The following is a 13,668-nucleotide window of genomic DNA, read 5'->3' as shown; positions in this document are numbered from 1 at the left end:
TTAACTACTGGACCCCACGTGTCATAGTATAATTACCTTAACTAATTAGTTTTAATTATAAAAATGTTTTAATTATCGGATTAAGTGGTGGGGCCCGCACGTCAGTGGCTGGGACCTGCCCAGTCAGCAGTTGACTGGGTCAACCCAGTCAACTGGGACCCACGGGGCCCACTGGCAGTGGCTCTGGGGTGGCCCCAGGCCAGCCACGTCGGCGGCCGGTGCCGGAGCGACTCCGGCGACCAAAACAGAGGCGGCCCCTCGCCGGAGTTGGCCGGAATCGCGCTACGGGGCTCGGGGAGGAGCGGGGCTAGGCTCATTCGAAGGAGCTCGCAGCGCCGCATCCAGTGGTGGCTGTAGCTTCGCCAGACTTGGCCGGAATCGGCGCCGGCGAGCGGCGGAGGCGGCGGCGTGCACGGGTGCCCGACGAAAATGGGGCTACGGCGTGCTATCGAGCAAGCGGAGGGGCTGGGGAGCATCTACGCGCTGTGGGGAGTGCAACGGGCTTGAGCCCGTGACCAAAAGGTCACCGGAGCCTTGCCGGCGGCGAGCTCCGCGGTGACGCGTTCGGGCGCAAGCAGAGCGGCGGCTACAAGAGCTCAAGAGGCCAGGAGAGCTAGGGGAGAGGATGAGGGGCTCACCGCGCGGCGCAAGAAAGGCCCGTGGGTGGCTTAGTAGCAGCAGCAGTCGCCGGAGTCGAAGGAGACGGCGGCGACCCGAGGAAGAAGGCGACGGCGTTGGGGGGTGATGTAGGGGGTCCCGGCTCGAGCAGGTGGTCGGGGAGGACGGGCTCGACGCGGCGGAGCTCGTGGACACGTCGGGGAGGGGAACGGGGCTCGGTGGCCGCGTGAACGACGGAGAATGGCGGCGACCGCGTCGGTCTCCTCTCCAGAACGAAGGAGAGGGTGAGGGGAGAGGTGGATCTGGGGGAGGGGGCGCAGAGGCGAGCGAGAGCGGCAAGTGGGAGGGATGGGCGGAGGCCGAGGCGTCGGGGCGGCCTTATCCTCCCCTGTCGCCGGCGAGGTGGTGCGGCGGGGACCTGCCCCTGTTCCGACCCCGGTCGGGGGAACAGGGAAGGGGAGGGCGACCCGGGGAGGTGGGCTAGGCCGGCTGGGCCTGGGTCCAGTGGGGGGGAAGGGGGTTTCTCTTCTTCTCTTTTTTTTGTTTTTTTCTCCCCTGTTGCATTTTCTTTTCTTTTTATTTATTTTCTTTTCTGTTTTAATTCATTTAAAAGTATTTAGGCATTTTATAAAAATGTGTTTTCTCCACAATAATTATCAGTGCAATATCTGGCATGGCCCGAACATTTTTGTTTAAATTTTTGAAAACTTTTATTTTCCACTTTAAATTTAATTAAGTTTGAATTAGGAGTTTGAAAAGAAATGTGATTCCAATGTGATCAAGCCCTGTTTAGCAACATGATTAGCTTAATCACAGAGAGTTACTGTAGCATGATTCTCGGGGTGTTACAGTGTGATTCCTTTGGTGTATCTTGAAAATGAGCACACATGCAAACACTAAGCATAATATCTGGCCTAGATGCGCATAGATACAATAAAGAGCCAATCATGGAGCGGTATACCTTTTGATCGAAGTCTATACAATTTTCATCAGTGCATAGATGGCCATTTGTGGGCATAGGGATTTGACGCCTTTGCAATCTTGCATGCCGAATTTCCTCGACACATCCTTGAGGTATTTGTCTTGAGATATGAAGATGCCATTGCGCTGTTAACGAATTTGAAGACCTAAGAAGAATTGCAATTCTCCCATCATAGACATTTGATATCCCTCACTCATCATATAGGCAAATTCGTCATTGTAACATTGGTTAGTACAGCCAAAGATAATATCATCAACATATATTTGGCACATGAATAATTCATCATCATAGGTTTTGGTGAAAAGAGTTGGGTCAAGTGAACTGGGTTTGAAGCCTTTCTTAAGGAGGAATTCCTTAAAAGCATAATACCATGCCCGAGGGGCCTGCTTGAGGCCATAGAGGGCCTTATTGAGTCTGAAGACTTTGTCAGGATGCTTAGGGTCTTCAAAACCTGGGGGTTGAGCAACATATACTTCTTCCTCGAGCTTACCATTGAGGAATGCACTTTTCACATCCATTTGATATAAGATGATATTAGGATGGTTAGCATAAGCAAGCAATATGCGAATAGCCTCAAGTCTAGCAACAGGTGCAAAAGTTTCATCGAAATCAATTCCTTCAACCTGTGTGTAGCCTTGAGCTACAAGACGAGCCTTATTCCTCACCACAAGGCCATTTTCATCTTGCTTGTTGTGGTAGATCCATTTGGTACCGATGATATTGTGCTTGCATGGGTCTGGTCGCTTGACAAGTTCCCAGACATTGTTGATCTCGAATTGATGTAATTCCTCTTGCATCGCTTGAATCCACTCAGGCTCTAGAAATACCTCATCAACTTTGGTGGGCTCTGTGAGAGAGACAAAAGCAAAGTGCCCACAAAAGTTAGACAAATGAGAAGCCCTTGAGCGTGTGAGCGGACCTGGTGCGTTTATGTCGTCGATGATTTTCTTGATATGCACTTCATTCGCGATGCGAGGATGAGAAGGTTGACGACGTTGATTGGGCTCAGCATTTTCTTCAGAGCCATTTTCCTCAGGTGCACCAGCATGATGTTCTTCATGTTCTGGAATGACTTCTTCAGCAGATTCCTCAGCGGGTATGACATCCTTAGTGGCCTTGAACTTGATGGATTCCTCAGGTGACATTTCATCTAGCACAGGAGGTAGGTGCTCTCTTTGCGAGCCATTAGTTTCATCAAACCACACATCTGTAGTTTCAACAACCTTGTGATGAACGGTGTTGAAGACTATGTAGGTGTGCGAGTCCTTTCCGTAACCAAGCATAAAACCTTCATGTGCTTTCGGTGCAAATTTAGAATTGTGATGAGGATCTCTATTCCAACATTTAGCACCGAAGATTTTGAAATAACTCACATTGGGTTTCTTGTCAGTGAGGAGTTCATATGAGGTCTTTTTGAAGAATTTGTGAAGATATACCTTGTTGATGATGTGGCACGCAGTATCAATTGCCTCAGGCCAGAAGCGAGGAGGCGTCTTGTATTCATCAAGCATAGTGCGAGCCATCTCAACGAGAGTCCTATTCTTGCGCTCCACGACGCCATTCTGCTGAGGAGTATAAGGGGCAGATAACTCGTGAGTAACACCAAGCTCATCAAGATAGTCATCAAGACTAGTATTCTTGAACTCGTTCCCATTGTCACTCCTAATGTGCTTGATGTTCACATCGAAATTCGTCGAGGCCCTTAAGGAAAATCGTTTGAAGATTTCATGCACTTCAGTTTTGTAAGTGATGATATGCACCCATGTGTAACGAGAATAGTCATTAACAATAACAAGGCCATATAAAGATGTTGCATTTGTAAATGTGGCATAGTGAGTAGGGCCGAAGAGATCCATGTGAAGCAATTCAAATGGACGAGTGGTAGTCATGATAGTCTTCGAGGGATGCTTGGACTTGGTCATCTTTCCAGCTTCACAAGCTCCACATAGATGGTCCTTGAGGAATTTGACACCCTTGATGCCAATGACGTGCTTCTTCTTCGCGAGTGTGTGTAGATTCCTCATGCCAGCATGACCTAGTCTTTGATGCCATAACCAGCCTTCTGAAGCTTTTGCAAGTAGACATGTGGCAGGCTGTGGTCCTGTAGAGAAATCAACAATATACAAGTCTCCTCTCCTAAAGCCTTCGAAGACTTTGGAATTGTCAGATTCCATGATCACAACACAATGATACTTGCCAAAGACAACAACCATATCAAGATCACAAAGCATTGAGACAGACATGAGGTTGAATCCTAAGGACTCGACAAGCATGACTTTGTCCATGTGTTGATCCTTTGAGATCGCAACCCTACCTAGACCCAATACCTTGCTTTTGCCTTTGTTAGTGTAGGTGATATGCTTCAGATGTGACGGAGATAGAGCAGTGTCCATCAATAAGTTCTTGTCACCGATCATGCGATTTGTACATCCACTGTCGGGGACCCACTCAGTAGCTTTGGGTTGATCATCCTACAAATGAATTAGTGCAACTTACGTACTCATATACTTCATTAGTGAAGAATATGACATCAAATTCATCAGATTAAATTTCATCAAGCAGTACAACAGAAATAGCAGTATCAGGACGTGAGGAATTAATATTCATTTCTTCATGATTAGCTTGCGTCCTTTCAAGCAAATTCAGGTCTCTAGAAATTCATCAGACGTTTCAAGTTCGTCTGGAGACCTGACCCTGCATAAGTGATTAGTTCTTTTTCTTTACCACCCACATCTGGAGGGGTGGCAAAGAGTTCATCATTCTGCGAGCTCCATAAGAGAAAGGTGGCATAGAAGCCAGTCCACTTCGTTTCACAGAAGAGGGGTTAGAGTAAGCATATGAATAAGCAGAGAAATTCTTCGAGGACTTATAAACATAATGATTTGAAGAATAATACACATATTCATAGCCCTTAGGCTTTCCGTGTGAAACAGAAGTGTTAGCACGATGATGTTCATATGAGGATTTTGATCCATATGAGGAATTTGATCCTCGTGAGGAATTTGGTCCATATGAGGACTTGGATCCATGTGAAGACTTTGGTCCATATGAAGAATTTGATCTGGGGTTCCTGTTCTTCATAGGTGGTGTCATGATGACATTCACCTGAAGACTTTCAAGGCACCTTTTGGGAACCCAGGTTTTCTTCATAGGGGGACCATTCCTGCAGTTAGTTCCAACATATCTAGCAAATACTTCACCATTCTGATTTTTGAATAGTTTATAGTTGGAGTCAAATGACTCATCAGAAGAATATGAAGATTCACATGTAAAGCCAGATAAAGTGGATGGATCTACGGGAGGTCCTTTAGTAGCAACCCATGAGGTTTTAGAATACTGCTCAGGTTTCCAGTAGGTCCCATCAGCATTGAATTTCCTTTCAAAGGCAGTACCCTCTTTCCTAGGGTTTCTATTGAGGATCTGCTTTTTAAGCACATCACAAAGAGCCTGATGCCCTTTAGGCTTTTGTACATGCCTGTCACATACAATTCCTTCAACCCTGCATTGTCAGTTATACTTGTGGTATCCTCAGATGAGGAATTTGTGACCACAGAGACAGTTGAAGAATTTGTAGCAATAGAAGCATTTGAACTTTCAGGTGAAGAATTAGCAGATTCATGTTCAATGCATTTCAAACATGGTGGAATGAATTCATCCTGAGCAGAACTGATCTGTTGAGCAAGCAATGAATCACATTCCTTCTGAAGATCTTCATAACTCACCCTTAGCTTTTCAAGATCTTGCTTTCTTTGAAGAAATTCATAAGAAAGTTTCTCATGATCAGCCAAGAGAGTGTTATGATGACTCTAAAGGTTATCAAACTTAGACTGAAGTATCTGAAGATTTTCAGTCCAAGTTTGAGTTTGATCCATTTCTTCACCCAACAGGTCATTGCTTTTGTCTAGCAAATTTTGAACCTTTTCCAAAGCTTTTTGTTGTTTAGTGGCAATAGTAGCAAGCTTAGAATAGCTAGGTCCAAAATCATCATTAGATTCATCATCACTAGACTCAGATGAGGAACATTCCGTTACCTTGGCACCTTTTGCCATGAGGCATGGTGTAGAAGATGATGGTTCAGGTTCAAAAGTCATCGTTGTGAGAGATTCCTTGAAATCCTCAAACCAGGGATCATGACAGGTTCGATGACCTTCATAGACATCAGCGATTCGGTCCCAGATAAGCTTCGCATTTGTGAGATGCATGATGAGCCTGAACTGATTTCTGGATAGGCAGGAGTAGATGATGTCCCTCGCCATGATGTCAAGTCAAGTGTACTAGCGAATATTATCAGCATCCGCCATCTTGCATAGATCGGTACGACCAATCTCTGTGACGGTCCACAGCACACTGTTCATCGCCATGAGGCGCTTCCTCATCATGGCCTTCCAGTTGGGATGATCATGACCGTCAAAGATGGGGCAGGACAGTTTCTTCATTCCTGTGGTCGACATAACTAAAACTCCAGGTGGTTAAACCAAAATCACACAAAACAAGGGAGTACCTCGCTTTGATACCAATTGAAAGGGCGTTATATTGACTAGAGGGGGGTGAATAGGCGATTTTTACAAATTCGTCCCCGAGGAATTTCTAGGTGAAGAAATTCCTATGCAACAAACTACTTAGCAGCTGAATAAGTACTCAGATGCATGCATAACAGAACAGTAGCACAGTCATCATGATGAAATGAAACATACACCGAGTACAAGTAGCATGTAAACAGGATAAGCAGGCTGATGACTAAGTGACTGAAGAAATAGGATTGAGGAAATAGAGAAAGTCTTCAAACAACAACGATCAAGTTCATCAACACATGAATGAGGAAATGAAAGGGTTGAGTAAATAGAACCAGTAGCTTGGTGAAGGCGGTGATTTGGTAGACCAGTTCCAACTGTTGTGACAGTCGTACGTCTGGTTGGAGCGGCTAGGTATTTAAAACTGAGGACACACAGTCCTCACCGTATTCTCCTTGAGATAAGATCACACAGACCTCGCCCAATCACTCGTGGTAAGTCTTCAGGTGACTTAAAAAACCTTCACATACTTGGTCACTCGGCGATCCACAATTTCCTCTTGGATGCTCTAGACCATGACGCCTAACCGTCTGGAGGATGCACAGTCCTCAAAGGTAACAAGCGTCGGTTCCACACAGGAACAATCTCTTCAGTGATGCTCAATCACTTTGGTTTGTAGGTGTTTGGGTTTGGGTTTTTCCTCACTGATGATTTTTGCTCAAAGTCCTCGGAGGATGGATGCTCTCAGTGACAAGTGTCAGTTTCTCTCGGAGTAGCCAACCAACTAGTGGTTGTAGGGGGGCGGCTATTTATAGCCTAGGAGCAGCCTGACATGATAAGACATAAATGCCCTTCAATGATATAACCGTTAGGTGGGTAAGATATTTTGGGACAGCTGGCGCGCAGCACAACAATGGTCGGAAATTTGAGCTCTCAAATTCCTCAGGGATATCATGTTCCTCACTTGTAGGCAATCCGCACTGGCGAATTCCTAACTCCTCAGTCAGAAAAAATTCCTCGGAGAACAGAAGATCTTTGTCTCTGTCACTGAAGAAATTGACTGAACTGGATGAGATTTCCAATGGCTTCACTTGAAAGGATTGGGTAGTTGTAGGATTTTGAGATGAGCATCACTTGGAAACTTTTCCTTAGTTTTACCTTGACCCCCTTTAACAGCACGGTGTTTCCTATGACTCAAGAAAGAGAAATTGAAGACATTCATTTTTAGGAGTCGACTTTCACTGTAAATATCCAACTCCTCATAGACTTATAGTACCTGTGTACACTCACAAACGCATTAGTCCCTTAACCTATAAGTCTTCAATACACCAAAATCACTAAGGGGGACTAGATGCACTTACATAAGCATCCACATTCATCTTAACAAACCCCCTAGGAGGTCCGCTCCATCCTTCATTCTTCATATTAGAATTATGTGAGTGGGCATTAACATAATCTGCCATTATAGCACGAATCCCCATCAAGGTTTGGTATGCCTCTTGAGACTTTCCCTCATGAACCAGCTTTCGTCTATTCCATGATAAATACCACGCGGTTATAGCAATCATCTCCCGTGCATTCTAAAAACCCAAAATAGCTAGTTCTTGATCTGGCATAAGGAGTAATTATTCAAGGATCGCCTCTTCCGCACGATCAACAACACAAGCTTTTTTAACCATTACAACATTCCCAATTTATCCCACACTTTCTTTCTCCTTCTGGCACAGAAACAACACATGCTTGGTATCCTCTGGCCCATTCGAACCAGCTTGGCAAGCGGGAGAAATTTTCATGTGTCTATTAGCGAGCATAACATGGTACGGTATGGTCCCAATGAAGCGTACGTCGGATACAGATTTTTACTTTCGCCGGACAATCTAATTTCCAAATCTTCTCCGAAATAGGATCTACCCATACCATTTGTGTATTCCAATTTCCTCCCGTGTTGTTTAGTCCACTCCTCCAAATAAGCTGATAGTACAGTAAACAAACTGTTTTTATTATAGCTCCGGGCAATGAAATCCGGCATATTATGCATAGGGAGAGGGATCGCCAGGACTACGAGGATCAATTGGCCACAATGTTTGTGTCACCAAATCTTCCTCCCAAATGTTCGTTACTTGATCAATAGGGTCAGAGACTTTCGTCAGAAGATTCCTCATCTAGGAGTAATAATCCTCCTATTCACGCAATTCGGTATCGATGCATATCTCCATATGTCAATATTTGTCCATTTCCAACTCTCCAAATATAACCATCTCTGAGAGATTCAACACCCGCCATAATGCTTTCACTAGTGCAGAAAAGCCTAAGTATGGCGTGGCAAAAATGGCCTTGCTGGCGTGGACACACAGCACCACCAATATGATGGCATTGTTAAAAAAATAGTGGTGGTGTTGGTGCCCACGTCAGCAGTATTATACATGTTGCTGGCGTGCCATGTCGGCAACGCCACCACTATATTCGCTCACCTAGTGACACGCAATGTACTTTGCACGCCACAAACGTTTCGTGCAGCCAAAATAAAATATTTTTTCCATGCCATGTAACATTTAGCATTTCACATTAAAACTAGGCACACTAGAACATTACACAGTAGGACAATATCAATTAATAGAACATTACAAATTAATAAGTGACAATGTCACAAACAGTACGCAGTAGATCGCTAATAAAATGACAATCGTCATCATCGTCTCTTGACAAACACGAGAAAAATAGTAGTAGATAGCGCTAATAAGCAGTTCATTTAGCATTGATGACCCCGCCACACACATACTTCTAAATGAGGTCAATGACGGTCATCAACCTCAAGTCATGGCGTCGAGTGTTCCTGATGGTGACTAAGATGGCATGTCCAACCTGGAGATTCTTGCTAGCAAGGAGTTGTTCCACCCCGCGGCGCTGAAGACAGTGTGACCGTCCGTGTCCACTGCGTAAGCACCGTTGATGATGGAGCCCCTTGTGGTAAGGCGTATTCCAGCAATGCCTGCTTCATCCGGCTCGATGCCACAACTCTCGCTTAGTCTCTTAGGTAATTTCTGGAAAAAAACATATATGATAAATGAGCATGTCACATTACTACACTAAGCGCATATCACATTACTAAGCATATCATATAACTACACTAAGTATATCATCAAATTCTACACTAAGCATATCACAACATTACTACACACTAATAAGCATATGATGCATCACATATACTACACTAATTAAGCATATCATCAAATTCTACACCAAGCATATATCATCACATTACTACACAAAGAATATCATCAGATTCTACCCTAAAGCATATCACATCATTACTACACTAAACATATGATGCATCACGCATTACTACACTAACTAAGCATATATCATCATATTATTACTACACTAAGCATATCAAATTACTACACTAAGTAACATACCATGAGATGGAGGTTAACATTCATCCTTGTCAGGCGGGTCACGCATGGCATCCCGACGTAGTCATCACGTGGAGGAAGTATGTGCTAGAGGCTGCCTGACTCATCCTCGCTCGGCCTCATTATTTGGGCATAGAGGAATTCATCAAATGGGTCCTCATCATCTACGTCCTCCGAGTTGACGTAGATAATAGAAAGCCTTGGAGTTTGTCTACTAAGGGAGAAACTGATCAATTCACCCGAGTGAGATGGATGTGGGCGATGAAACGATCCCATTCATCTCCTCCAATCTAGGATATCTTTCATCTCTTCTCGACCTCCATAGTGCAGCCCCCCCCCCAAGGAGCATCGAAGATCACAGTGTCTCCGGTAATGAGCTCATTGAACTCTAGCCTCACATTGTAAGGGAGGATCTGTGTAAGAAAAACCAAAAAAACACACACATAGCATTACTAGAAATAGCAACAAACAAAAGAACTAATTGTTATAAGGTTCATATAATGCGTTACCGCTGCAGGAACAAAACACGGTTGGAAGTAGATGGCAAACAGCGTGCGATTTGCAAGGCTGGTTGCGCACCTTGACTTGCACACTCGACATGGTGGTGGTTGCCTATTCTACACAAAACATATTGAGAACTAAATATATAATTAGTTTGTACACTAGTAAATCAAGTTCATTTTACACAAAACATATTAAAAACTAAGTATATAATTCTACACTAGTAATTGTATACACAAATAAACAAAATCCACAGAGGGAGACACAAATAAAAAAATCTACACTAGTAGTTGATAGGAGTTTATTTTATTTATTCCTAACATTCTAGACTACACTACCAGATTAAGTTGAACTTAAATCATTAATATTCTAGACACTCAAAATATTTCTAATCAAAATGCACTACAAATATTAGATTCTACACAATAGCAATCAGATTATCACTAAAATTTATATACAAAGCAATCCATGCAACTAACTTTGAATTCTACATCACACAAAGCAATCCATGATATATACTAAAGTTTCTACACAAATTAAGGCAATCCCCTAAATCAGCTTCTACATGAATCCCAAGGATTCCGTCTGGCATGTCCGCAGACGAAGGAGGTGGGAGTGGAGAGGAAGGAGATGCGATGGGAGGGGAAGGAGTGGATCGAACCTTGCTGCCGGCGAGGGGCGGTGACGGGTGGTTGAGGGGGGAGTGCATACAGGGTGTGTTGGGGATATGGCTATTAAGTTAACCCGCCTAGGAGGGGCCGGGTTATACCCATGGCGACTCATAAGGCAATGCCCATGAAGGAATCGAAGATGACGGTTCATGAGGATAATTTATGAAGGGCCCAAGGGCGGCTTAAGGCCCATAGGTGCAAACCGCCATATGTGTATGACTTGTATTATAAGGGAATTGTAGTTAAGTCACCGGGTCGGATAAGTTTATGAGCTGGCCGGGACTCTGTAAGCCACTGGGCGTCAACCTATATATATAAAGGGACAACCTGGCGGCGAGTTAAGGGCAAGAAACAAGAGATCGAAAGCTAGGTCAAGCGTATTCGCTCCCTGGTAATCGAGACACAAGCAATATCACCTCAAACTGCACTAGGCCTTTACCTTCACCGCAAGGGGATGAACCAGTATAAACTCCCTGTGTCCTTTGTCCCGTTTAACCCCTTTAAGCTAATCTCGCTGCGATGGCTCCATGACTAAGTCCTCACACTAGGACATCTGCCGTGACAATCCCACGACAGTTGGCACCCACCGTGGGGCCAGCGCACGGTGGTTTCGAGTTCTTACAGGGCAACTTCGAAGGGATCAAGGGATACGCGGTGGGCCGGATGACCAAGAGACGTCGCGGCAAGCTCTACATCGACGATGCAGGCTGGGGCCCTGAGGCCGGTTCAGTTGAGTACGGGTACCGGGTCCCCTTCGGCGGAATCCATGTCTTAATCGGTAAGATCGACGAGCCGGGCCCTGAGCCGGACATCTGCACCGACATCGTCGAGACGGCTCAACGTGCACGACCCGCTCGAGTTCAACCCGCCGTGAAGCGTGCCTTTGTTGGATTTATCCACGGGGCTGAGTTGGAAGGATCCATGTCTGGCGGCAAGACGGCCATTTATTCTGATGGTGAGTCGTCCACGGGCGAGACTACTTCCGTGTACCAATTACAAGACGGCAGGCTTGGGAGTTGTTCCGATGGCGACAGTATTCCGGACCCCTATGAGCCACCGAACCGGGTTACGATCTTTATGGCCGGTACACAGTCAGTGCAGAATTCTTCAACAGCAGCAGCAATGATTTCCGGGTTAGCAGCGGCAACGACAGCCGGGGCAGGAGGCCCTGCGCGCCCGCCGGCTCAGGTTTTGTCTGACTTATTAGACACTTTGACAACACTGCTGACGGCGGTAGTTAACCCGGTGAACCAAGATTAGCACAATGCAGAAGTTGCAAAATTGCGAGATCAGATAGCTCAAGCTAAGGAGGACATGGCAGCTGAGGATGCAAGCATGACGGCGGAACGAGCGGTTCTGGATGCTCAGGCACAACGGATTCAGGCCGAGTCTTTCCGACTTTCATTGGATCAGAACGCTTCGAATGACGTCATGAGGAGAAGGCACCGAAGTCATCTACCTCCGGTTTACGAGGCAAGGAACCTCTTCAATAGTCCTGGTGCGGGGACCAGTGACCCGCCAGGGGTAAAACGGGTAGTAGTTGCACCTGGGACTGAAGCGCCGATTCAGCCACGCACGATGGACCCGCATCGTCAGAACAATATCCCGCCGCAACACGTGCCGACACCACCGGGTCATTACTCTAACCCTTTGGACAACATGATCGCTGCGGCGTCACGATTGGCGGCTCTTCCAGTTGAAGGTGAGTCTCCAACCGCGGTTGAAACACAGAGGGCTAGAGAGCTTCTTCAAACAGCATTGGTGCAGCAGGAGGCTTATTCTTACAATCGTGAGAGAATTCATTCAACCCCTCGCCCAAGCCGGAGTTATAGCAGACACATGGACTCCCCGGCGGTGTCAGGCAGTGAGCAGCGTCGTAACCCGCCCCGTGGACATAACCTGCCCCATAACACTCAGGCCCTGATAGATCAGGAGAGAACACGTCGCTAGCCTGAGCCGGCAGCCCAGAACACGGCTCGTCAGCCGTCTCCGGTTTATCCGACAGCTTCGGTGGAGTTAGGCGTGACCTCCCGAAGCACTGGTCTGCCGTGTTTAGTGTCGGCTCTATGCAACGTACGTCTGCCCAAGGATTTCAAAGGTCCTCATAAAGTGCCTAACTACACAGCTGACTTACCCCCTGAGATGTGGGTCGAAAGTTATGAGATGGCGATGGAGTTACTGGACGTCGATGAGGCGGCATGTGCTAAGTAGTTCACCATGATGTTGGAAGGAACAGCTTGCACCTGGTTAAAAGGACTGCCAGCCAACTCCATTGGATCATGGGCTGAGTTACGAGCCCAATTCATACAGCAGTTTAAAGACACGTGCAAGCAACCTATGTCAATCGTGGATTTGGCTCCTTGTGTTCAAGAAGAGGGTGAGTCGACAACCCACTAGGTGCACCGGGTCTCAGCAATTCTGCACTCGTCGGATCGTATCAAGGCTGATTCGGCAGTCCTAATGTTAGAAAGCAATTGTCGTTTCATACCTTTGAAGCATAAATTAGGGCGACTCAAACGCCACTGCAATGACATGGGGACGCTCATGGCAGCTCTAGTTAAATACGCCGACTCTGATGGTATCATGGACCCCGAGTCTGATGATGATAAGCCGGGAAAGGGAAACAAGAGTGGCAACACTAGAAACCAGCATCATAACCCGGTGAATCAGGGGAGTAACGGTAAACGTAAGGCTGATAATTCAGATTTGGTGGCCAATACCAATGCGCAAAACAATGGTCAGCGTCGTAAAGGAAAGCCACCCCCTCGGGCAGGAGGGTCGAGTATAAATCTGGAGCAGATGTTAAATCAGCCTTGTCCAAAGCATGGTTCGCGGGACAGGCCATCCACGCACCTTTGGAAGGACTGCTACACTATGAGAGAGTTCAAAAATTCCAACTTGTTCCAGTATAATCATGGGCCAGGTGGCGGCTCAGGTCCTGGTTCTTATGGTCCGGGTCAGGGTGGTGGTAG

The 13,668-nt window shown here is 46.1% G+C and overlaps 1 pseudogene; it reads right to left on the bottom strand.

Moving 5' to 3' along the window:
- Nucleotides 1-8,892: 8,892 nt before the first annotated feature.
- On the bottom strand, nucleotides 8,893-9,847 carry LOC109783139 (uncharacterized; annotated as a pseudogene).
- Nucleotides 9,848-13,668: the final 3,821 nt, after the last annotated feature.

This window comes from Aegilops tauschii, chromosome 3 (assembly GCF_002575655.3).
Source record: "Aegilops tauschii subsp. strangulata cultivar AL8/78 chromosome 3, Aet v6.0, whole genome shotgun sequence".
NCBI classification, from domain to species: domain Eukaryota; kingdom Viridiplantae; phylum Streptophyta; class Magnoliopsida; order Poales; family Poaceae; genus Aegilops; species Aegilops tauschii.
Note: the sequence above shows the minus strand (reverse complement) of the source record. Positions and strands in the feature narration are given on the sequence as shown.